The sequence below is a fragment of the Schistocerca nitens genome, chromosome 1 (assembly GCF_023898315.1).
Source record: "Schistocerca nitens isolate TAMUIC-IGC-003100 chromosome 1, iqSchNite1.1, whole genome shotgun sequence".
Taxonomy (NCBI): Eukaryota; Metazoa; Arthropoda; class Insecta; order Orthoptera; family Acrididae; genus Schistocerca; species Schistocerca nitens.
Window position 1 is genome coordinate 144,016,783 of NC_064614.1, and position 27,474 is coordinate 144,044,256.

General features: G+C 44.4%; 1 protein-coding gene and 2 non-coding genes across 3 annotated transcripts in view; 1 reads left to right on the plus strand and 2 right to left on the minus strand.

The window, feature by feature from the left end:
* LOC126234766 (uncharacterized) overlaps positions 1–27,474 on the minus strand; it is a 113,540-nt gene that overhangs the window by 44,462 nt on the left and 41,604 nt on the right. The window lies entirely within an intron of this gene.
* On the minus strand, positions 4,450–4,524 carry Trnat-ugu (transfer RNA threonine (anticodon UGU)). The gene has a single exon. It is a non-coding gene; the product is annotated as a tRNA-Thr (tRNA).
* On the plus strand, positions 4,681–4,755 carry Trnat-ugu (transfer RNA threonine (anticodon UGU)). Its single transcript has one exon. It is a non-coding gene; the product is annotated as a tRNA-Thr (tRNA).

Below are 27,474 nucleotides of genomic sequence, written 5' to 3' on the forward strand. Positions count from 1 at the left end.
AGTGTCGTCTAAGGCAGTTTGTACCGCCACAAATTCACGAAGAATGTCCAGATAGCGTGATGCAGTAATCGTTTCGGATCTGAAAAATGGGCCAATGATTCCTTTGGAAGAAATGGCGGCCAAGACCAGTACTTTTTGAGGATGCAGGGACGATGGGACTGCAACATGGGGCTTTTCGGTTCCCCATATGCGCCAGTTCTGTTTATTGACGAAGCCGTCCAGGTAAAAATAAGCTTCGTCAGTAAACCAAATGCTGCCCACATGCATATCGCCGTCATCAATCCCGTGCACTATATCGTTAGCGAATGTCTCTCGTGCAGCAATGGCAGCGGCGCTGAGGGGTTGCCGCGTTTGAATTTTGTATGGATAGAGGTGTAAACTCTGGCGCATGAGACGATACGTGGACGTTGGCGTCATTTGGACCGCAGCTGCAACACGGCGAACGGAAACCCGAGGCCGCTGTTGGATCACCTGCTGCACTAGCTGCGCGTTGCCCTCTGTGGTTGCCGTACGCGGTCGCCCTACCTTTCCAGCACGTTCGTCCGTCACGTTCCCAGTCCGTTGAAATTTTTTCAAACAGATCCTTTATTGTATCGCTTTTCGGTCCTTTGATTACATTAAACCTCCGTTGAAAACTTCGTCTTGTTGCAACAACACTGTGTTCTAGGCGGTGGAATTCCAACACCAGAAAAATCCTCTGTTCTAAGGAATAAACCATGTTGTCCACAGCACACTTGCACGTTGTGAACAGCACACGCTTACAGCAGAAAGACGACGTGGCGCACCCATAGACTGCGTTGTCGTCTATTATCTTTCACATCACTTGCAGCGCCATCTGTTGTTGAAAATTGTAACTACTGTAATTTCGAAAGTTTGTCCGCCTGAAAATGTACTGTTGTCCCAAGCATATTGCAACAAACAGTGTATTTCTATCGCTGCTCGTTTAGTTTTTATTGCCGTTTCAAATATACCGGTCATTTTTGAAACACCCTGTAGCAGCTTAAGGAAGGATGGGGAAGGAAATCTGCCCTGCCCTTTTAACGGTACCATCCCAGCATTTCCCTGAAGCCGCTTAGGGAAATCACGGAAAAAGTAAATCAGGGTGGCCGGACGGGGTTGGGTTGGGTTGTTTCGGGACAGGAGACCCCACAGCGAGGTCATCGGTCTCATTGGATTAGGGAACGATGGGGAAGGAAGTCGGCCGTGCCCTTTCAAAGGAACCATCCCGGCATTTGCCTGGAGCGATTTAGAGAAAACAAGGAAAACCTAAATCAGGATGGCCAGACGCGGGATTGAACCGGCCGGACCGGGGTTTGAACCGTCGTCTTCCTCAACGGGAGTCCAGTGTGCTAACCACTGCGCCACACTCCATGTACTGTATATAATTAGGACACCGAAGATATCTAGGCTGAATTTTCACTTGGTCTGGATTGGCTACCAATAAAACCTGAGCTAACCTCGTCGGATTTATTACGATGTGGCTGCCGGTAACAGAGAATGCTACTTATGCTTGCTAAGCGCAGATACTCAGTTTCCGTGAGAATCGTGTGCACTTCTCAAAAAGTTGGCGTGAAATCTAAGAAGAAGATACTAATAACATCATAGTGAGAGTCGTGTAATACACGTTGAGATCTTTGCCCTAAATGTCCTGTGCTGTAGAGTTTAACTGATACTATTTTTTTAGAAAAGTGTTTCAATGTTGCTGTTTCACGTGGGAAGTAAAGGCGTATCGTGAAAGAAATACGATTTTTAGCAGAAATTTCTTTCTTTTCAGCTTTCCTTGTTGTAGTGCTATATCCCGCTATCTGAAGTACTGTTTTCGCTCTCCACGACTACACCGGACTGTATATTGCCCTGTTTCATATCACAGCACGCGAGCGCGCTACTTTCTCGGGAAAGAAAAAAAAAAGAAAAAAAAAGATAATTCAAGATAGCGGGTGTGAACAATGGTATTTTTCTTCCATTTCTCGGCTAATCTGCCTACGGAGGAAAGAAAAGAAAGGCTCGATTCGGTTTTCATAAAGATTAAAACGTGCCGCAATATTGCCGAATAAAGTACGGATATTCCGAGTTAGTTTCGTGCGCTTTACTCAGCTCTACATAAACAATTACGTTTTCATCGTAGGTTATTTTTTTAATGGTGGGAGATACAGAACGTGAAAGTGACTAGCTGTGAGAACAGACACTCCTGGAAATGGAAAAAAGAACACATTGACACCGGTGTGTCAGACCCACCATACTTGCTCCGGACACTGCGAGAGGGCTGTACAAGCAATGATCACACGCACGGCACAGCGGACACACCAGGAACCGCGGTGTTGGCCGTCGAATGGCGCTAGCTGCGCAGCATTTGTGCACCGCCGCCGTCAGTGTCAGCCAGTTTGCCGTGGCATACGGAGCTCCATCGCAGTCTTTAACACTGGTAGCACGCCGCGACAGCGTGGACGTGAACCGTATGTGCAGTTGACGGACTTTGAGCGAGGGCGTATAGTGGGCATGCGGGAGGCCGGGTGGACGTACCGCCGAATTGCTCAACACGTGGGGCGTGAGGTCTCCACAGTACATCGATGTTGTCGCCAGTGGTCGGCGGAAGGTGCACGTGCCCGTCGACCTGGGACCGGACCGCAGCGACGCACGGATGCACGCCAAGACCGTAGGATCCTACGCAGTGCCGTAGGGGACCGCACCGCCACTTCCCAGCAAATTAGGGACACTGTTGCTCCTGGGGTATCGGCGAGGACCATTCGCAACCGTCTCCATGAAGCTGGGCTACGGTCCCGCACACCGTTAGGCCGTCTTCCGCTCACGCCCCAACATCGTGCAGCCCGCCTCCAGTGGTGTCGCGACAGGCGTGAATGGAGGGACGAATGGAGACGTGTCGTCTTCAGCGATGAGAGTCGCTTCTGCCTTGGTGCCAATGATGGTCGTATGCGTGTTTGGCGCCGTGCAGGTGAGCGCCACAATCAGGACTGCATACGACCGAGGCACACAGGGCCAACACCCGGGATCATGGTGTGGGGAGCGATCTCCTACACTGGCCGTACACCACTCGTGATCGTCGAGGGGATACTGAATAGTGCACGGTACATCCAAACCGTCATCGAACCCATCGTTCTACCATTCCTAGACCGGCAAGGGAACTTGCTGTTCCAACAGGACAATGCACGTCCGCATGTATCCCGTGCCACCCAACGCGCTCTAGAAGGTGTAAGTCAACTACCCTGGCCAGCAAGATCTCCGGATCTGTCCCCCATTGAGCATGTTTGGGACTGGATGAAGCGTCGTCTCACGCGGTCTGCACGTCCAGCACGAACGCTGGTCCAACTGAGGCGCCAGGTGGAAATGGCATGGCAAGCCGTTCCACAGGACTACATCCAGCATCTCTACGATCGTCTCCATGGGAGAATGGCAGCCTGCATTGCTGCGAAAGGTGGATATACATTGTACTAGTGCCGACATTGTGCATGCTCTGTTGCCTGTTCAAATGGCTCTGAGCACTATGGGACTTAACATCTATGGTCATCAGTCCCCTAGAACTTAGTACTACTTAAACCTAACTAACCTAAGGATAGCACACAACACCCAGCCATCACGAGGCAGAGAAAATCCCTGACCCCGCCGGGAATCGAACCCGGGAACCCGGGAATGGGAAGCGAGAACGCTACCGCACGACCACGAGATGCGGGCTCTGTTGCCTGTGTCTATGTGCCTGTGGTTCTGTCAGTGTGATCATGTGATGTATCTGACCCCAGGAATGTGTCAATAAAGTTTCCCCTTCCTGGGACAATGAATTCACGGTGTTCTTATTTCAGTTTCCAGGAGTGTATATTTGAAAGGTTTGGTTTGATCTACTGCAGACGAAAAGGCTTTTTTGTATCCTCTGTGCTACGAAAATGTACTAGTTTTGAAGACGCGATATGGTATTGTCTGTCTCGCGACGCGCTATTCAGCCGTGAGCCTACAATCATTACACCAAAGCTCTTCTTCATATCTGAGAGCCGGCCGCGGTGGCCGAGCGGTTCTAGGCGCTGCAGTCCGGAACCGTGCTACTGCTACGGTCGCAGGTTCGAATCCTGCCTCGGGCATGGATGTGTGTGATGTCCTCAGGTTAGTTAGGTTTAAGTAGTTCTAAGTTCTAGGGGACTGATGACCTCAGATGTTAAGTCCCATAGTGCTCAGAGCCATTTGAACCATTTGAATATCTGAGACGAAAATCAAAGAAATTTTCTGCATGTCAGTAGTACTTGATCCCTTAAAGGTCTGCTAATATACCGTACAGCATTAAATGAAAGTAATAGAGATACAACTGGTATTAAATATCCTCGTATCCAAGATACCACGTAATTGCAGATACGAGGAACACCTTATATTTATGAAATGATAATTAAATAGACACCCTAGCTGCAAACAGGCGTTGATGTACTTCATTGGGGACATGTTGAAAATGTGTGCCCCGACCGGGACTCGAACCCGGGATCTCCTGCTTACATGGCAGACGCTCTATCCATCTGAGCCACCGCGGGCACAGAGGATAGTGCGTCTGCAGGGACTTAACCCTTGCACGCTCCCCGTGAGATCCACATTCTCAACATGTCCACAACACTACATTCGTAGTTCGCCTAATAGATGTTTGCCCATCATACTCAAGGGTTAAGTCCCTGCAGACGCACTATCCTCTGTGCCCGCGGTGGCTCAGATGGATAGAGCGTCTGCCATGTAAGCAGGAGATCCCGGGTTCGAGTCCCGGTCGGGGCACACATTTTCAGCATGTCCCCAATGAAGTACATCAACGCCTGTTTGCAGCTAGGGTGTCTATTTAATTATCATTTCATTTCTAGCAAAGCTGCATGGTCATTGACGGTAACTGTTCTTTCGGGAACAGATACTACCGTCATATATATAGTTACCTTATATTTACTTACAGTGTATACTACACATTTTGATGTTTCTGCAAACGATGTGTCAATCGTCCTGGCGTAGCGGTTACAATAGCTGGCTGGCTACGTGAGGGATCTCTGGTTTGATCCGCACCTCGTGCAGTTTTTTATCATTTAATATTTGCGAGTAGGGGAAGACGAACAAAGTGCTCGGATGACAAAGACTATAAGCCAGAGTGTGGCCTTTGGCCTCTGCTGTTCTACCTATATACCGAAGAAGCGAAGAAAGATCTAAAGGCTGTCGGTTCAGCTAGATACTTAGGGATTAGAATTACGAATAAGTTAAATTGGATCAAATATTGTGGGAAGCGGAAGAACGACTACGATTTACTGCCATAACAGAACTTGCAACAAATCCACTAAAGGCAGTGCCTACCACTACGACCATCCTTCGTCTTCTGGAGTGTTGCTGCGCAGTATGGGGTCCTTACCAGTCAGTACTGACGGAGGACCGAAATAGTTCGAAGAAGGGCGGCTAGTTTTATATTATCGTGATGCAGGGGTGAGAGAGAGTGATGGATATGACACGCGAGTTGAGTTGCCAATGATTTTTTGTTGCGGTGATTTCTTTTAACGAAATTTCGTCTACCGACTTTTTCCTTCGCATGCGAATGCATTTTCTTGGCGCCCACCTAGTTATAGAGAAATGATCATAGTAATAAAAAAGGAGAAATCAGAGCTCGCACGGAAAAATTTAAGTGTTCGTTTTTTTAAGTACTCAGTTCGCGAGTGGAGCGGTAGAAAATTAAAGTGTAAGTGGTGCGACGAAGAACTGGCAGCCATTTAAGATTTGAATTGCAGACAGGCACTATTGTAGGTAATGTAAGTGGCAACTTCAGTTCGTCATAGAACAGTAGGAAAATCGAATCAGTCTTCGAAGAAGATTGCTTACAAACCACTCGTACAACCCACCGTGAAATATTCCTGAATTGTGTGGGAACTGTGCCAAATAGGACTTCAAGGGATCCTGAACGCACGCAGATAAGGACAGCACGAATGGTCATAGATTTGTCTGACCGTGGTGGAGTATCATGGAAATGCTCAAGAAACTGACCTAGCAGATTAATTGCAAACTATCCCGAGAAAACCTACTTGCAAAGGTTCAAGAACCAACTTTGAATCATGGGTATAGGAATATACGAGGTTTACCCAGAAAGTAATGTACCGCATTTTTTTTTTTTTTTCTCAGCCGAAAGCAATGCTACGAATGCGAAAGTTACCTATGTATTATTTCAAATCTCCCGACCGAGCGCGCCAAGTTTCCGCCACTTTCGACAGACAGTGTAGTTGCGGGACAGTTTCAAAATGGCGTCTGCAGGTGATGTACGTTACAAGGTACGTGCTGTCATTGAATTTCTCACTGCGGAGAAAGAAACTGTAGGGAATATTCACAAACGAACAAACGATAGTGCAAAGTCTATGGAGCATCTGCTATCGGCAAAAGTACAGTTAGCCGCTGGGCTCGGGGGGTGAGGTCATCAGAAGGCGGTTCCGCGGAGCTCCACGATTTGCAGCGGTCGGGGAGACCATCCACGGCTGTCACACCTGACATGTTGCAGCGAGCTGATGTTGTCATTCACGAGGAGAGACGCACTGCGACTCGGCAATTGGCGCTGAATCTGTCAATCGACAGAGGAAGTTCACACAGTGAAGCACTGGCTCCGCCACTAGGACAAGGATTGGTGGTGGTGGTGGTGGTGGTTAGTGTTTAACGTCCCGTCGACAACGAGGTTATTAGAGACGGAGCGCAAGCTCGGGTTAGGGAAGTATTGGGAAGGAAATCGGCCGTGCCCTTTCAAAGGAACTGTGGTGTCACCGCCAGACACCACACTTGCTAGGTGGTAGCCTTTAAATCGGCCGCGGTCCATTAGTATACGCCGGACCCGCGTGTCGCCACTGTCAGTGATAGCAGACCGAGCGCCACCACACGGCAGGTCTATAGCAGGGCTTCACAACATACGTGCTCGCGGAGCAAGCTGTGAGCAGCAAGGCGCGAGCACGGAGCAGCGCGAGCACGCTACCCCCACTACCGGACCAGAGCGGAGAGTGGGGAGAGTCACGTGGGGCACACAACAGCTGCCGCCAGTCAATGTAAATCCGCGGCCACCTGCAGGGATATCACTCACGAATTATTACTGCGACAAATGAAACAAATAAAGGAGAATGTACACATGCCACATAATTTTATTAGCTTAGTGTATGCCTCTACATTCGTATTAATTTGTGAACTGTTTCACAATAAGAGGTGTCACTGAAGTGTGGGATTCTCGGTTAACTTGTACTTTTTGCCCTTTACAATTGCGTCTATGTTCGGAGTAATTGTTCTTGTGCATTTTAGGCGCAGCGTGCAGTTTAAATTTCGATCAGACAACGCGTTTCTCAGGCGCGTCTTGTTGCATTTCATTGCAGAGAACAGTTGTTCACAAACATACGAGGAAATCTATCCTGAGGGAAGTGTCTGTAGAACTCCAAAATGTTTTTCTCGTTCTGATATTTGTCTCTGTATTCTCTGTCACACTGCAGGTCAATAATTTCTTGCTGCAGCTCAGGACGAATCTCTTAAATATTCGCTGAATATGGAGAGAACAGATCAAAATCACTGTCTAGTGCTGTCAGATCTTGAAAGCGTTGATCAACTAAACTATGTGAATAACGTTCACAGTCTTTGTGAACATCTTGCATGGATGATAATTTAGGAAAATGAGCTAGGTTTCCTGTTTCCAGCTGACTCACCCAAAGTGTCAATTTTATTTTAAAATCTCGTATTCGATCTATGAAATGAGTAATTAGCAGATCTTTACCTTGTAGTAAAATGTTAAAAGCATTCAGATGGCTACTTAAATCTGCTAAGAACGCGAATCACATTCAAACGTGCGCGCGCATTTCCCCTCCCTCCCCTCCCTCCCTACTCCGCGACATTGCATCTGCTCGCGAGCACGTGCGTGAGCAGACGCGAGTACTCGCGCTCAAAACCGGCCAGTTGTTAAGCCCTGGTCTAGAGAGACGTACTGGCACTCGCCCCAGTTGTAAAGCCGACTTTGCAAGGAACGGTTCACTGACAAATACGCTCTCATTTGCCGAGACGATAGTTAGCATAGCCTTCAGCTACAATCGCTACGACCTAGCAAGGCGCCGTAGTCAATTTATATTGAGATTCTATTAATGTATCATCAACAGCGATGTTCTACAAATGTGGATTAAAGTTAAGTATTCCAGAGGCTACGTACTTTTCTTTATAGCATTCATTACGTATCCTGTTTCAGACCTCACGCCAGCCTGCGTGAGTTTAAGCGCGTGCCTTTCGGCTTCCTCTCATTGTGTCTAAGCTGTCATGTCTAGACACAACAGGAACCATCCCGGCATTTGCCTGAAACGATTTAGGGAAATCACGGAAAACCTAAATCAGGATGGCCGGAGACGGGATTGAACCGTCGTCCTCCCGAATGCGAGTCCAGTGTGACAAGGATTGGTATCGACTGGGTATACAGGCCCTTGTTTCGCGCCGGAAGAAGGCCTTACAACGGGAAGGAGATTACGTGGAAAAATAGAGTGTGCAGATAAAACACCATTCTTTCGTGTGTGTAACTCTCATCACCTTCAGTAAAGAACTGCTGAAGAAAAAAATGTTGTAAAACGACCCCCTAAGTATAGCTTCTGAAGAGATCGCGAGGTCAAGATTACGACACGCTCAGATACCTTTAAATAGTCGTTGTTACCGCATCCCATACGTGAACAGAACGGAGAAAATCCTAACAACTTCTGCAATGGGAAGTACCCTGTGCCAAGCACTTCAGTTGTTTGGCAAGTACGGATGCAGAGTAGAAAAGTGATCTGTTGTGGAATGGTAGTTAGGTTCAAGAACTGTCAAGGACGGAAGAGCGGTCACCATCGGTTGTAATGTTATCTGTATTTTCAACTGCATTGCATATCTAGATTTCAACTTAAAGTGCAGCTACAAATGATACAAGAATCAGACATACGAACAACACATTGATAAACGCCATGTTACAGTTGCACAGAGTTGCAATTCTATAATTAAAATATTGTTGTCAGTAATCACGTAGCCTGAACGTAATTAAAACAACACACATTCCAGTCTTTCAGATATGTAGTAGCATTAGTCCAACTGAAGCCTATGCCTACAAACCGATACAGCTAACCTTGTTTCACATCTTACTAGATAGCCAATGCCCTCTCTTTATCACCCTTATGTAAAAGGATAGGTTAAACTAAAAAATGCTTTTTCACAAAGCTAGAGGAAATTCAGATAGTAATTACGATGAAATACAATTTCGTCTGGACGCTTTTTTTCCGTGGGTTTTCGGACTGGTTTGATGAGGCCCTCCACGAATTCCTCTCTTGTACCAACCTCTTCATCTCAGAGTAGCACTTGCAACCTACGTCCTCAATTAATTGCTGGATGTAATCCAATCTCTGTCTTCCTCTACAGTTTTGCCCTCTACAGCTCCCTCTAGTAATGTGGCAGTTGTTTCGTGATGTCTTAATAGACATCGTACCATCCTGTCCATTCTCCTTATTAGTGTTTTTCACATATTCCTTTCCCATCCGATTCTCCGGAGAAACTCCTCACTCCTAACCTCATGGGTCCACCCAATTTTCAACATTCTTCTCTAACACCCCATCTCAAATGCTGGAGGCATATAAATTCCAAAACTCATTATGACAAGTCCTACACTGAATCGTAATACAGTGAATTGAAATAGCAATTTATTTTTCGAACCGACAGGTTCATCTTCAGACGGCTATTTGAGTTCATGGGTATTTTTATGCACGTATAAAAATTTTATTGACCCAGTCTTTTGCATGTTGTTGTTGTGGTCTTCAGTCCTGAGACTGGTTTGATGCAGCTCTCTATGCTACTCTATCCTGTGCAAGCTTCTTCATCTCCCAGTACCTACTGCAACCTACATCTTTCTGAATCTGCTTAGTGTATTCATCTCTTGGTCACCATCTACGATTTTTACCCTCCACGCTTCCCTCCAATATTAAATTAATAATATTAAATTAATAATAATGATTCCTTGATGCCTCAGAACTTGTCCTACCAACCGATCCCTTCTTCTAGTCAAGTTGTGCCCCAAATTCCTCTTTTCCCCAATTCTGTTCAGTACCTCTTCATTAGTTACGTGATCTACCCATCTAATCTTCAGCATTCATCTGTAGCACCACATTTCGAGAGCTTCTATTTGCTTCTTCTCCAAACTATTTACCGTCCATGTTTCACAACCGTACATTGCTACACTCCATACAATACTTTCAGAAACGACTTCCTGACTCTTAAATCTAAACTCGATGTTAACAAATTCCTCTTCTTCAAAAACGCTTTCCTTGCCATTGCCAGTCTACATTTTATATCCTCTCTACTTCGACCATCATCAGTTATTTTGCTCCCCAAATAGCAAAACTCCTTTACTACTTTAAGTGTCTCATTTCCTAATCTAATTCCCTCAGCATTACCCGACTTAATTCGACTACATTCCATTATCCTCGTTTTGCTTTTGTTGATGTTCATCTTACACTTACGAGAAATAAAAGCAGAGGGCATTGGGTGTCTAGTATTACGTAGACTGAGGTTAGCAATATGCTTTTTTTGTAGAAAACTGACATTCTGAGCCCGTGGCTGTGTAAAAGTATAGGTCGACTCTTACACATAACAGCAACCAGCCACTAATTATAATGCTATTTGTTTATTTGAATAGCGTCTTTTCCGGTTTCGAAACTAGTACACGTTAAGGTACATTTTACATTAGCTTTGGAAAACAAAAAGCGAAAGCTTAACTTAACTGGAACTAGCCGTCTGAAGATGAACCTGTCGGTTCGAAAAATAAATTGCATTTTAAAAAGTCGCTGGTTTCTGTTATCTTCTACGTAAGAGTCAACCTATATTAGCTATATGGATTTGTAAACAGAGGCTTCAGTTGGATTGATGCTTGTACATGCCTCAAACTGATTGGAGAGTGCGTCGCTATAATTACGTTCAGTCCACATAATTGCTTATAACGGTATTTTAATTATAGACTTGTAACTGGGTGCAAGTGTGACATGACGGTTGATCAGTGCGTTGTTTATATGTCTGATTGCTGTATCATTTGTGTTTATAGCACTGGTGATATCTGAACTGTCAGTTGAAATGTAGACCTACAATGTAAAAAAATTAAAAAATATGGATGAGGTTACGGCCTATGCTGACGTTCTTTCTGTCCTGGATTACATCGCGGTCATGAGGCATAATGATTCCCGAGAAATCTAACACGTTCGAAAATGGGGAGCATTGCTCACTTTTAGAGACAGTGACAGGAGTTCGTAGTGCAGTTCGTAAATACGAGAAAAAGGCACCGGTAGTGTGTTGCGGAGATATTTCACGGGAGACGTTGCCTGCCAGTGTAGTGCGGCTTTGGGCATAACAAGGAGGGAGTGTTTACGGGTTGTTAATGGTTACCGGCGCGCGCCTTGCAGGCGGGAGGTTTCCACTGTGCGCGGCCGACCGCTCGCCGCTATAAACATCCGCCAGCGGACAGCGGTCAGCTGATACGGGGTCCCGGCAGCAGAGACCACCGCCGTTTCCCGTCTGTTTGGCCGCCCGCGGCTGTCAGCGACCCGGGTCGGCCGATGCGCGCAGCGCAGAGCCAGGGCAGGCCGCGGTTACGTCACTATGGGTTTCCCGCCGCTCCATTCACTGTGCGTGAAGGTCGCGCCGCGGAACTTCCCACGCCGGCGGCAGCTCCCGCGCTGCCCTTCAAGTCACCCAGCTGCCGTCCGTCTCGCCAGTTATAAGAAGAACATCCCCCTCTTCCGTCCGCAGCGCGCAGCTGGCCGCCGTCTCCGAACACTTCCGCTATTTCCGGCCGGAAAGGCTTTGCGGGAATTCTGACTGCGAGCCGGAAATCTTCCGGTGTCCGCCACGAAGCACCAGCCGCACGCGCACAAGACGCACACGTATTGTCTGGAGGCTGCAAGCCCGCCACGCCTGTCTTGACGTTTTCGATCCCTCTTCCTGCCTTCTGCATTTTTTAGTACACCAGTGTGCAAAACCTAACAGGGCCCTCACACGTTTAATACTACAGTCAAAAGCCAAGGAAACTGGTACACCTGTCTAATATCATGTATTGCCCCCGCGAACACGCAGAAGAGCCGTGACACGACGTGGCATGGTCTCGACTAACGTCTGAAGTAGAGGGAATTGACACCATGAATCCTGCAGGGTTGTCCATAAATACCTTAGGGGGGTGGAGAACTCTTCTGAACAGCACGTTGCAAAGGCGTCCCAGATATGCTCAATAATGTTCCTGTCTGGGCAGTCTGGTAGCCAGCGGAAGTGTTTAAACTCAGAAGAGTGTTCCTGGAGCCACTCCGTAGCAGTTCTGGACGTGTGGGTTGTCGCATTGTCCTGCTGGAATTCCTGATTTCACGGTACACTCGTGAAACGGTCCTACAGAGATGCTAGTGCGCCAACTATAACACCACGTTAAAACTCACTTAAATCTTGATAACCTGCCACTGTAACAGCAATAACCGATCTAACAACTGTGCCAGATACGAGTTGTCTTCTGTAGGCGTTGCCGACCGCAGCGCCGTATTCTGCCTGTTTGTATACGCTACAGGCCATTAAAATTACTACACCACGAAGATGACGTGCTACAGACGCGAAATTTAACCGACAGGAAGAAGATGCTGTGATATGCAAATGATTAGCTTTTCAGAGCATTCACACAAGGTTGGCGCCGGTGGCGACACGTACAACGTGCTGACATGAGGAAAGTTTCCAACGGATTTCTCATACACAAACAGCAGATGACCGGCGTTGCCTGGTGAAACGTAGTTATGATGCCTCGTGAAAGGAGGAGAAATGCGTACCATCACGTTTCCGACATTGAGAATGTGGAATCGGTGGGTCCAGGAGGGTAATACGGAACGCCGTGCTGGATCCCAACGGCCTCGTATCACTAGCAGTCGAGGTGACAGGCATCTTATCCGCATGGCTGTAACGGATCTTGCAGCCACGTCTCGATCCCTGAGTCAATAGATCTGCATGAACAGTTCGACGACGTTTGCAGCAGCATGGACTATCAGCTCGGAGACCATGGCTGCGGTTACCCTTGGCGCTACATCACAGACAGGAGCGCCTGAGATGGGGTACTCAACGACGAACCTGGGTGCACGAATGGCAAAACGTCATTTTTTTCGGATGAATCCAGGTTCTGTTTACAGCATCATGATGGTCTCATCCGTGTTTAGTGACATCGCGGTAAACGCACATTGGAAGCGTGTATTCGTCATCGCCGTACTGGCGTATCACCCGTCGTGATGGTATGGGGTGCCATTGGTTACACGTCTCGGTCACCTCTTGTTCGCATTGACGGCACTTTGAACAGTGGACGTTACATTTTAGATATGTTACGACCCGTGGCTCTACCCTTCATTCGATCCCTGCGAAACCCTACATTTCAACAGGATAATGCACGACCGCATGTTGCAGGTCCTGTACGGGCCTTTCTGGATACAGAAAATGTTCGACTGCTGCCCTGGCCAGAACATTCTCCAGATCTCTCACCAATTGCAAACGTCTGGTCAATGGTGGCCGAGCAACTGGCTCACCACAATACGCCAGTCACTACTCTTGATGAACTGTGGTATCGTGTTGAAGCTGCATGGGCAGCTGTACCTGTACACGCCATCCAAGCTCCGTTTGACTCAATGCCCAGGCGTATCAAGGCCGTTATTACGGGCAGAGGTGGTTGTTTTGGGTACTGATTTCTAAGGATCTATGCACCTAAATTGCGTGAAAATGTAACCACATGTCAGTTCTGGTGTAATATATTTGTACAATGAATACCCGTTTATCATCTGCATTTCTTGTTGGTGTAGCAATTTTAATGGCCAGTAGTGTATTCAGGATCTCAGTTTACCAGCTAAATGTTGCGGTTATAATTACGTCCCTACCTCAAGTTCTATACGCCGTTCAAAGTACAATTTCAAGTCTGTATTTAGTTACCGCCTACATCTCAGTTTGTCGTAATTCTCTGGAAGCAACAAGTTTCAACAGCGCTTGTAGCTGAAATTCTAAATATCGAGGCATCTATAATACGCAGGAAGAATGACAGTTGCCTAGAGACGCGATTTATTTCCGTTGTCAATAGGCGACACTTACCTGGAAACGCTATTACGGAAACCAACTAAATTAATCAAAGTTAATGTACTATTCTTCAAACTCTCTAAAACTGCATTTAACATGAAATTCTAGCCTAAAATAATTTTCATGCTGATTATTGCATCAGATGACAGGGTGTGGTAACAAGAAGGGAAGATAAGTAAATCTTTTATAAGCTTCTGGGAATAACCTACGGTTTAAACAAAAGACTCCAGTTTGTTACTGGCCACCAAATTCTCAATCGCTGTAATTGTTGTCTGTTTATAAATTAATTTTTCTGCTGTCAATCACGATTTCGTTTTATTCAAATTTTACACGACGCACTTCGGGAAATGATTTCTATCTTCAGGTGTTTTTTCTCATTGTAATACACCATTTTTACTACTGTTTTCGATGGGCGAGTTTCTGTATTGACTTTACTGCAATATATAAAATATGCAGTTTGTAGTTAGTTATAGATTTTTGTATGTAGTTAGTGACGATATTCTTCCCCCATGAACCATGGACCTTGCCGTTGGTGGGGAGGCTTGCGTGCCTCAGCGATACAGATGGCCGTACCGTAGGTGCAACCACAACGGAGGGGTATCTGTTGAGAGGCCAGACAAACATGTGGTTCCTGAAGAAGGGCAGCAGCCTTTTCAGTAGTTGCAGGGGCAACAGTCTGGATGATTGACTGATCTGGCCTTGTAACATTAACCAAAACGGCCTTGCTGTGCTGGTACTGCGAACGGCTGAAAGCTAGGGGAAACTACAGCCGTAATTTTTCCCGAGGACATGCAGCTTTACTGTCTGATTAAATGATGATGGAGTCCTCTTGGGTAAAATATTCCGGAGGTAAAATAGTCCCCCATTCGGATCTCCGGGCGGGGACTACTCAAGAGGACGTCGTTATCAGGAGAAAGAAAACTGGCATTCTACGGATCGGAGCGAGGAATGTCAGATCCCTTAATCGGGCAGGTAGGTTAGAAAATTTGAAAAGGGAAATGGATAGGTTAAAGTTAGATATAGTGGGAATTAGTGAAGTTCGGTGGCAGGAGGAACAAGACTTTTGGTCAGGTGACTACAGGGTTATAAATACAAAATCAAATAGCGGTAATGCAGGACTAGGTTTAATAATGAATAAAAAAATAGGAGTGCGGGTTAGCTACTACAAACAGCATAGTGAACGCATTATTGTGGCCAAGATATACACAAAGCCCATGCCTACTACAGTAGTACAAGTTTATATGCCAACTAGCTCTGCAGATGATGAAGAAATTGATGAAATGTATGACGAGATAAAAGAAATTATTCCGGTAGTGAAGGGAGACGAAAATTTAACAGTCATGGGTGACTGGAATTCGTCAGTAGGAAAAGGGAGAGAAGGAAACATAGTAGGTGAATATGGATTGAGGGGAAGAAATGAAAGAGGAAGCCGCCTTGTAGAATTTTGCACAGAGCATAACTTAATCATAGCTAACACTTGGTTCAAGAATCATAAAAGAAGGTTGTATACCTGGAAGAATCCTGGTGATACTAAAAGGTATCAGATAGATTATATAATGGTAAGACAGAGATTTAGGAACCAGGTTTTAAATTGTAAGACATTTCCAGGGGCAGATGTGGATTCTGACCACAATCTATTGGTTATGAACTGCAGATTGAAACTGAAGAAACTGCAAAAAGGTGGGAATTTAAGGAGATGGGACCTGGATAAACTGAAAGAATCAGAGGTTGTAGAGAGTTTCAGGGAGAGCATAAGGGAACAATTGACAGGAATGGGGGAAAGAAATACAGTAGAAGAAGAATGGGTAGCTCTGAGGGATGAAGTAGTGAAGGCAGCAGAGGATCAAGTAGGTAAAAAGACGAGGGCTAATAGAAATCCTTGGGTAACACAAGAAATATTGAATTTAATTGATGAAAGGAGAAAATATAAAAATGCAGTAAATGAAGCAGGCAAAAAGGAATACAAACGTCTCAAAAATGAGATCGACAGGAAGTGCAAAATGGCTAAGCAGGGATGGCTAGAGGACAAATGTAAGGATGTAGAGGCTTGTCTCACTAGGGGTAAGATAGATACTGCCTACAGGAAAATTAAAGAGACCTTTGGAGAGAAGAGAACCACTTGTATGAATATCAAGAGCTCAGATGGCAACCCAGTTCTAAGCAAAGAAGGGAAGGCAGAAAGGTGGAAGGAGTATATAGAGGGTTTATACAAGGGCGATGTACTTGAGGACAATATTATGGAAATGGAAGAGGATGTAGATGAAGATGAAATGGGAGATAAGATACTGCGTGAAGAGTTTGACAGAGCACTGAAAGACCTGAGTCGAAACAAGGCCCCGGGAGTAGACAACATTCCATTAGAACTACTGATGGCCTTGGGAGAGCCAGTCATGACAAAACTCTACCATCTGGTGAGCAAGATGTATGAGACAGGCGAAATACCCACAGACTTCAAGAAGAATATAATAATTCCAATCCCAAAGAAAGCAGGTGTTGACAGATGTGAAAATTACCGAACTGTCAGTTTAATAAGTCACAGCTGCAAAATACTAACGCGAATTCTTTACAGACGAATGGAAAAACTGGTAGAAGCCGACCTCGGGGAAGATCAGTTTGGATTCCGTAGAAATGTTGGAACACGTGAGGCAATACTAACCTTATGACTTATCTTAGAAGAAAGATTAAGAAAAGGCAAACCTACGTTTCTAGCATTTGTAGACTTAGAGAAAGCTTTTGACAACGTTAACTGGAATACTCTCTTTCAAATTCTGAAGGTGCAGGGGTAAAATACAAGGAGCGAAAGGCTATTTACAATTTGTACAGAAACCAGATGGCAGTTATAAGAGTTGAGGGACATGAAAGGGAAGCAGTGGTTGGGAAGGGAGTGAGACGGGGCTGTAGCCTCTCCCCGATGTTATTTAATCTGTATATTGAGCAAGCAGTAAAGGAAACAAAAGAAAAATTCGGAGTAGGTATCAAAATTCATGGAGAAGAAATAAAAACTTTGAGGTTCGCCGATGACATTGTAATTCTGTCAGAGACAACAAAGGACTTGGAAGAGCAATTGAACGGAATGGACAGTGTCTTGAAAGGAGGAAATAAGATGAACATCAACAAAAGCAAAACGAGGATAATGGAATGTAGTCAAATTAAATCAGGTGATGCTGAGGGGATTAGATTAGGAAATGAGACACTTAATGTAGTAAAGGAGTTTTGCTATTTAGGGAGTAAAATAACTGATGATGGTCGAAGTAGAGAGGATATAAAATGTAGACTGGCAATGGCAAGGAAATCGTTTCTGAAGAAGAGAAATTTGTTAACATCGAGTATAGATTTAAGTGTCAGGAAGTCGTTTCGGAAAGTATTTGTATGGAGTGTAGCCATGTATGGAAGTGAAACATGGACGATAAATAGTTTGGACAAGAAGAGAATAGAAGCTTTCGAAATGTGGTGCTACAGAAGAATGCTGAAGATAAGGTGGGTAGATCACGTAACTAATGAGGAGGTATTGAATAGGATTGGGGAGAAGAGAAGTTTGTGGCACAACTTGACTAGAAGAAGGGATCGGTTGGTAGGACATTTTTTGAGGCATCAAGGGATCGCAAATTTAGCATTGGAGGGCAGCGTGGAGGGTAAAAATCGTAGAGGGAGACCAAGAGATCAATACACTAAGCAGATTCAGAAGGATGTAGGTTGCAGTAGGTACTGGGAGATGAAGAAGCTTGCACAGGATAGAGTAGCATGGAGAGCTGCATCAAAACAGTCTGAGGACTGAAGACCACAACAACAACAGTGACGATATTTGGAATAACTTGTACTAACAGTCTTCTTATGTCCCATTTGTGCAGAGTCTCACAAATGTTAAACATCACACACAGCATTCAGTGCACAATATACGTCGAGAATAACTTACATAAACAAACAGTTACAAAGATGTTTTTAGAAGCTGATAGAGATAATTGTACAAGTCTTCCACAGAGTATGTTTCAACAATATACTGAAATAAAAATAGAAATAAGAACCACTGCGAAATAGATATCAGCAAATAATAATGTATATTGTTAGGGTAAATACCTTCCGTACTAAAGCATAAAAAACTCAGCGGAAGACCTGTACCATAATCTCTCTCAGCTTGTAAAAACATCTTTGTAGCTGTTTGTTTATGTAAGTTATTCTCGACGGACACTGTGCGCTGAAAGTTGCGTGTGATGTTTAATATGTGTGAGATTCTACAGAAATGAACCATAAGAAAACTGTAAATACAAGTTCTTCCATACTTCGCCACTAATTACATATAAAAATCGATAAGTAACTAAAAATTGCACGTTTATTATATATTACAGCAAAGTCAAGGAAACAGAGCAGAACCTCACACATCGACAACGTTACGTAAAAATAGCATAGTACAAATTGAAAACACACTTTAAAATAGGAATCGTATTCCGAAACACGTCTTGTAAAATATGAATAAAAGAAAATCGTGACTGGTAGCAGAAAAGTTATTTATAAACATACTCATCGTTTTTATAGTCGCATGCTTTCAAAAAACATTTATGATGGACAAAATCATATGTGACTGTTTGTCTCTTCTAGTAACATAAAATGATTCTAGGAGTGGGTTACTGTGAAATGAATGACTACGAGTCGTTTTCCTTACGACGTAATGAATCAGTTATGAGCTAACGAAAAGGGTTGTTTAGTTTTCCAGAAAGTGCCACCTTCTTCTTACGCGGTGGAATCTTTGTGACAGAGTAACAGAAGATAATTAAATGATTAGGGGATTTTAATCTTGATCTAGTCTCCATAGTTGACCAGAAGGGAAAATAGTTGGTTGAGCTGGAGGAGGGGATCAAACAGCGGATTAGGGAAGGAAGTCGGCCGTGACCTTTCAAACGAATTTTCCCGGCATTTGCCTGAAGTGATTTAGCGAAATCACGGAGAACCTAAATCAGGATGGCCGGACGCCGATTTGAACCGTCACCCTCCCGAATACGAATCCCATGTGCTAACCACCTCGCTCGGTAGGGGAAATGTGACGTATTAAGGAAAAGGAATGGAGGCTAGAGTTTAAAGAACCGCTGGTGTCAGGACCATTAGGTTAGGAATACAAGTCTGATCAGGGAAGGATGGGAGGAAATCGGATGTGTCCTTTCCAGGGGACCATCCCGGCATTTGCCTTGAACGATTTAAGGAAACGACGAAAAATCAAAATCTGGATTCCATCTTCCTGAATAGTAGACATGTTCATTATTAGGGAGTGTGCGGCACCATTAATTATACAAAAATGCCCAATCTCAGTCCGCTGATTCTTTTTCTTGATCTTCAGAATAAAGAAAAAACTGAAATAGAACATTTTTGTAGAAGTTTGTTCGCTTAAATTTCTCAGTACGTGTGTCGGCATAATGGTAAAGGTATTTTGTTTTAGTCAAATGGTTCAAATGGCTCTGAGCACTATGAGACTTAACATCTGTGGTCATCAGTCCCCTAGAACTTAGAACTACTTAAACGTAAATAACCTAATGACATCACACACATCCATGCCCGAGGCAGGATTCGAACCTGCGACCGTAGCGGTCACGCGGTTCCAGACTGAAGCGCCTAGAACCGCACGGCCACACCGGCCGGTATTTTGTTTTAGTCATGAGCAATTGAAGCAAAGGGGGAAAAATGAGTGTTTCATATAGAAAATGTAACTCTGTAATCAGTAAGTCCTGCTGATGTTTCCATTAATCACAATGCGTTTCATTGTACGATCTTCATTATCAGATGACGCACTGTAATCGCTTGCTATGCGTCCCTCTCTTCCTTCTTGCCATGGGTTCTAGAGGTATCAACTTACCTGAAATAAATATCCTGTTTCAGTCTAAAGATTTCACAAACGTAGGAAAGAGAGAGACGATGAGACGCGCAAGAAGAGAGTCTCATTAGTCAACGGGTAATATTTTGGTTAAGCCTAAAAGAAGAGAAACGCAGATTTGCCTACAATATCTTAGGATCTTGTCAACTGTACATTGTTTTTAAGGAAACTAGCAAGGCGACCCTGATTTTCATAATCGGCTTACAAGAGGGTAAGTCAATTATCATCCGCAAAGTAGTTATAAAATTTTATTGTAATCAAATAGGAAACTTACAAGAACTTCATTTTTCGACATACACTCCTGGAAATTGAAATAAGAACACCGTGAATTCATTGTCCCAGGAAGGGGAAACTTTATTGACACATTCCTGGGGTCAGATACATCACATGATCACACTGACAGAACCACAGGCACATAGACACAGGCAACAGAGCATGCACAATGTCGGCACTAGTACAGTGTATACCCACCTTTCGCAGCAATGCAGGCTGCTATTCTCCCATGGAGACGATCGTAGAGATGCTGGATGTAGTCCTGTGGAACGGCTTGCCATGCCATTTCCACCTAGCGCCTCAGTTGGACCAGCGTTCGTGCTGGACGTGCAGACCGCGTGAGACGACACTTCATCCAGTCCCAAACATGCTCAATGGGGGACAGATCCGGAGATCTTGCTGGCCAGGGTAGTTGACTTACACCTTCTAGAGCACGTTGGGTGGCACAGGATACATGCGGACGTGCATTGTCCTGTTGGAACAGCAAGTTCCCTTGCCGGTCTAGGAATGGTAGAACGATGGGTTCAATGGCGGTTTGTATGTACCGTGCACTATCCAGTGTCCCCTCGACGATCACCAGTGGTGTACGGCCAGTGTAGGAGATCGCTCCCCACACCATGATGCCGGGTGTTGGCCCTGTGTGCCTCGGTCGTATGCAGTCCCGATTGTGGCGCTCACCTGCACGGCGCCAAACACGCATACGACCATCATTGGCACCAAGGCAGAAGCGACTCTCATCGCTGAAGACGACACGTCTCCATTCGTCCCTCCATTCACGCCTGTCGCGACACCACTGGAGGCGGGCTGCACGATGTTGGGGCGTGAGCGGAAGACGGCCTAACGGTGTGCGGGACCGTAGCCCAGCTTCATGGAGACGGTTGCGAATGGTCCTCGCCGATACCCCAGGAGCAACAGTGTCCCTAATTTGCTGGGAAGTGGCGGTGTGGTCCCCTACGGCACTGCGTAGGATCCTACGGTCTTGGCGTGCATCCGTGCGTCGCTGCGGTCCGGTCCCAGGCCGACGGGCACGTGCACCTTCCGCCGACCACTGGCGACAACATCGATGTACTGTGGAGACCTCACGCCCCACGTGTTGAGCAATTCGGCGGTACGTCCACCCGGCCTCCCGCATGCCCACTATACGCCCTCGCTCAAAGTCCGTCAACTGCACATACGGTTCACGTCCACGCTGTCGCGGAATGCTACCAGTGTTAAAGACTGCGATGGAGCTCCGTATGCCACGGCAAACTGGCTGACACTGACGGCGGCGGTGCACAAATGCTGCGCAGCTAGCGCCATTCGACGGCCAACACCGCGGTTCCTGGTGTGTCCGCTGTGCCGTGCGTGTGATCATTGCTTGTACAGCCCTCTCGCAGTGTCCGGAGCAAGTATGGTGGGTCTGACACACCGGTGTCAATGTGTTCTTTTTTCCATTTCCAGGAGTGTAGTCTGCTTGCGTTTCAACGCACTTGGTCCATCGTTATACAAGTTTTCTGACCCCCACTTACAGAAGGGGCAAGATCGGAACTATATGGAGGGTGATCCAGTACTTCAAATTTGAGTTTTTGGAGCGTTTCAGCAGTGTGGGCGGCGGTATGCGGGCGGTCACTGTCGCACAACAACACAAAGCCTTTTGACAGCAAGCCTCAGCGTTTGCTTCGAATTGCCGGCTTTAGCCTGGCAGTATGCATCTCACTGTAACGTACACTGTTTATTGTTGTGCCCCTTTCCCCATAATGTTCCACTACTGGACCTTGTGCGTCCCAAAAAACCGTAAGCATCAGTTTTCCTGCGGACGGTTGGATCTTGAACTTTTTCTTGTACGGCGAATTTGAATGTTTGCATTCCATACTCTGCCGTTTCCTCTCCGGCTCGTAATGATGGTTCCATGTTTCGTCACCAGCAATGATCCTGTTTAAGAAGTTGTCCCTTTCGTTATCACAGCGATCCAAATGCTTTTTGCAGATGTCCAAGCGCGTTTGTTTATACAACTGTGTGAGTTATCTTGGGACCCATCTTGCACAAACTTTATGAAACCTAAGTTTGTTGTGGATGATTTCGTAGGCAGAACCGTCACTAATTTGCAGACGATGTGCCACTTCGTCAATAGTTAATCGTATGTCCAAGAGAATCATTTCACGTGAACGCTCAATGGTTTCTTCATTTGTGGTGGTAAACGGTCGTCCGGCTTCTTCATCCTGCGTAACACTTGTGCGACCATTTCGGAATTTTTCAATCCATTCGTAGACACTGCGTTGTGGCAAAACACTGTTCCCGTACTCTACTGAAGGGCTTCGCTGAATTTCCGCCCCTGATACGCTTTCCGACCACAAAAAACGGATCACTGAACGTTGTTCTTCTGTGGTGCAAATACACAGCAGAGCAGCCATGATTAACAGCACGGCAGCGATAACGAAACTAACCTAGCAGCTGAAAATTGCAAAGATACAACAACAAATAAACAAACCATGCGTCAACAACGTAAAACGACAGTACTATCAAAATAAACAAAAATATAACTAAATTGCGGATAATAAATGACTTACCCTCCTATGTACGGAGAAATTATTTTCTTTCCCTTCTACTAGGATATGCAGGCGTGAATTCCCAAGAGAGGTATTGTGACTATTGTGAGTTCAACACCGCATCTTGATGGGGAAAGACTTCCCAGTGAGGTAACTGATAGTTTCAACGGGAAAATCCAACACATTGCCTGGAATCCCATTAGAAGACAAATACACAAAGGTTTCCAGTATCCAAGGTGAGAGCGTTGCTCTAAATTTGAGGACACAGTTCCTCCACAAAGAGATGAAATCACTGATATTGAGAAAGAAACAATGGTCGATGAACAGATGTACACAACTTGCTGTGCCTTTATTGTGCCGGTCATTCACTGTCGCGAGTTGGAGCGAAGGGAGCTACGAATGTGTGGTCATTTTGTCGCAGCATATCTCTCCACGCAGTAGACCTTAACGGGGAAAGACCTAATGTGCTACTTGGAAAGGTCCTTAGCGGTGACACAGTACTTGCGTCAGCTGCAGAACTAAAAACAATGTCTCGAAGCGAGGGCTCGGACAAAACAACCGCCGAACATTTACATTTCTAAAGGTCATGTTCGCTTCGCCGGTTGTCTGAGGGAGTAAGTAATACGTTGCCCGTCTCTTCGTGCAATGAACGCTCCCGAAATTTTTGCAGCAAATCCCTGCATGTTGTACAACGCCTCTCTTGCAGCGTATACCGAGCAGTAGTCAGACAGCACACTCGAATTCAATATGCCCCAGCCATACTCATGCAGCATACCCGTGATTTCACTAAATCTCTGGAGGCATATGCCGAGATGATTCCTCTGAACAACAGTCACGATTCCTTTGAGCGGCCAATTTTCCTCCCTAACTTTCTCCGAGCCGAGCAAATGCCCAGTCTCTAATGACCAAGTCGTCGACGGTACATTGAACGGTAGTCTCCATTCCTTCTTGAAGCTTCCTGTAGTTGAAGACCAATTGCAGCACACTCCCAAAATTACTAAACAAACTCGCCACGAACGAGGATTTTATTAACGTCTTTCGCGTATGAATTGCATTACCTTACCATTGCGAGACCGGCGAAATGCCCTCAGATTTTAAGAATAATAAAGAATATAATTCCAATACCAAAGAAAGCTGATAGGTGTGGGCACTACCAAACAGTCATTTCAACAAGTCATGGCTGCCAAATATCGAGACGAATTATTTACAGAAGATGAATAATATCTGCAGCATTAGACAAGTCACTGACAAAAAGACTGCAAATAACGCGGGGACACGCATGGTTTGTGTAGACTTGTAGACTTGCGCTATGAGAAGTATGCCACTTTCTAGAAGATTATATATATATATATATATATATATATATATATATATATATATATATATATATATGGAGGCATATGCCGAGATGATTCCTTTGAACAACAGTCGTATATATATATACGAGTATATATAGTTGACGGTAACCGATCTCTAATTCTCACTTGTCGACAACATAATTTACTTGAAATCTCACAGTTTTTTTCGGTTAAAAACGACATGTTGCTCGAAAATTCTGCTGGCGACCAAAAAAGTGCCTTCGTAGTCTGTGACCTTGTATCTGGTTTTCTAGGCGTCCTTTCGGAACTGTACTGAAGGTCTTTCCAAAGTAAAGCAATACGGTATCAACCTGTGTGCCGTTTCTTACTACTTCTTGGATCTTGTGGATGAACAGAGCGAGCTGTTTTGCAATACAGCTATTTGCGGAATCTATGCCAGTTTCCCGTCTCCAAAAGTATCGTAACACCTATTTATAATCATTTTCCAGAATACAACAACAGACTGACGCCAGCGTCATAGGCCAAATCTGTAAAAATTCTAAGGGTGAAATCTTTGACATACATATCTAAAACTTTCTTTTTCACGAAATCTATACTCGGTAATGTATATGAATATGCTCAGAACTCAGTGAATAAACACAGCCACATAGAGGCCTGTTTGAAAGTGGTATATTTCGGGATCACTTGCACTGTTCATAAATTTCTAACATTTGTGTAAGTACTTAAGTTCCCTTTGTATCTTGCCACTCTATTTAACACTTAACAATGTTGTACTGCTACAAAATCTGACTCTCATCGATAAATTAAAGTAGTTTCAGGTGCTATGTGTCTCTCAATTCCTAAGAGTCTTTGTTGTTGAGTGGCAGACTATGTAGAACGAAAAATTGCAGCAGATATTATTTATTGTGCGTAGCAACTGTGAAAAAAGAGAAAAATGTGGGTGTGTAATCACTTACGTGGTATGATACCAAAGGACCCGAAACTTAACTTTTAAGATTAGATCAGATCAGATGTACATTTCGTTACCAGATATCTATGGTGAAGAAATCCTCCACCATGCAGATATTGTCACAAAAACAAGAACGCACAATAAATATTTACAAACAAAAACGAATATGCTAATGCACCTTCCACACATATCAAGTAAAATGGTCCTTATGGATGTGGAATAAGTAAAAAAAATATATTTTCTTTTAAATGATAATAGCAAACTTTTCACAAAACACGTAAAAGCTCCAGAAACTGTGGTGTATATAGTAATCCTAAAGAGTATTGGAGCCATGCATCATCAAATAGAAAAAATGTTTCATAACATTTATTTACGATAGTCGCATTACTGTTCCAGATTTCTACAGAAGTGAGAGTGTACTAATAGTCGCCATAGTTCGTATTATTAGTAACACATACACATCAGCTGACTCTACTAAGATATTCATCAATGCAGTAGAAGGAGTTGGCCACCGATAAATCCTTCAGGTTCCTCTAAAACTGGTCATTAGTAGTTACACTCTTTACGGGTGTTGGAAGGTTAGTGGAAATGATTTTTGCTTAATAATGGGCACCTCTCTTCACCAACATAAGTGACTTTCAATCTTTCTGAATGTTATTCTGATTTCTAATATTGATTCCATGAACTGAGGTGTTCGTTTGTAAAAGAAATGTATTCTTAATGACAGCTTTCATCAAGCAATAAATAACTGACAAGCAATAGTCAGTACCCTAGTTCCCTAACCGCAAATAATTCTTATTACATGTTTTTGAACTGGACAACTTTATCTTGGCTTCATGAGTTACCACAATAAAATAATCCCATATGATATTATGGACTGAAAGAAAGGCATAGTCTGATACCTTTATTTTTATTTCATCTACATCTGGCAACATTCGCACTGCAAATAGAGATTTGTTTAGGCGATTCAGTAGATTTGTGGTAGGCTCTTCCCAGTTGAATTTATTATCAGGCGGTAACCCGAAGAATTTAACACTGTAAACGTCCTCTATCTCTTTGATGTCATATTTTAGGCATATACCGCCCGGAAACCTCTTACAAATCCTAAACTGAATGCAGTGTTGTTTTACCAAATTTACTGACAAAGACTTGGCTAAGAAGCATTTATTAACGTCCACAAAAATTTCATTAACGGATCTTTCTAAGATTATAATTGATTTGTTATTTATTGAAAATTTTTTCCATCATCTGCAAAGAAATCAAAGCATCTGGTAATGCTACAGTGGAAAGGTCATTGATATACACTAGAAAAAGCTAAGCTCCATCCTGGCAATCTTTCAGATGAAAGGTCATTGAAATACACAAGAAAAAGCAAGGGCCCTATGGTGGAGCCTTGTGGGAAAGCGCATGTAATTTGTTCACAGTTGGATGATGCTTGATAGCTTAATTCATCAATTCTATTAAACCTACATCTACATACGTGCTCCGCAGGCCATCGCACGGTGCGTGGCGGAGGGTACCTTGTACTCACCTTTCTTGTTCCACTCGCAAAAAATAGAGTGAGGGAAAGGCAACTGTCCATACACCTCCGTATGAGCCCTAATTTCTCTTATCTTATCTTCACGGTCCTTACGCGCAATGTACTTTGGGGGCAGTACAGTAACTCTACACTCAGTTTTAAATGCCAGTTCTCTACATATTCTCAATAGAGCTTCACGAAAACAATGTCGCCTTCCCTCCAGGGATTCCCACGTGAGCTACCGGTAACAAATCTAGCAGCCTCTGAATTGCTTCCATCTCTTCCTTCAATTCGACTCGTTGTGGATGCCAAACACCCCAGCAGTCCTCAAGAAGGTCGCACAATTATTCTATATGCAGTATCCTTTACACTGAAGTACATTTCAACTTTTTAAATCGATACGGCCAAAGTGAAATGATGTTTTATACTACTCTGTTGTAACTGCAGATTTTTTGTAGGTAAGTAGTTGACCTAAAAGTTAAAGCTGATTAAAACAGGTGACGTTATAGATTTTATTATGTCCCTCGAGATCCATTAAAATCAATAGCACGAAGTAAATCTATGCAATTTTTTTTTTTTTTTTACCAGTTTGCGGAGCGACAGAATTAGCTCAGCGCATGCAACTACGATGTTGCTGCACGTGGTGGAAAACAATTTAAAAATTAGCGTCGTTACAGAGAAGGCAAGGAACATTTGAGATGCAGTTTAGCAATGTTTAGCAGTACAGTCCTTAGTACTACTATTATTGCTGTAATCTCGGTGTTCACTTGTCGTGTCCTTTGCGCATAACCTTTTTCTGTATCAGCAATTTCTGTTTTTTCTATTTTCTCTGTGTACATTGTTCATTTTTTATGTGTTGAAATACTCCGCCATTATCTGTCACCTTGTCTTTTACAAATAATGTCTGCAGTTATCTGTAAAATAGTTACTATGACTTCTGA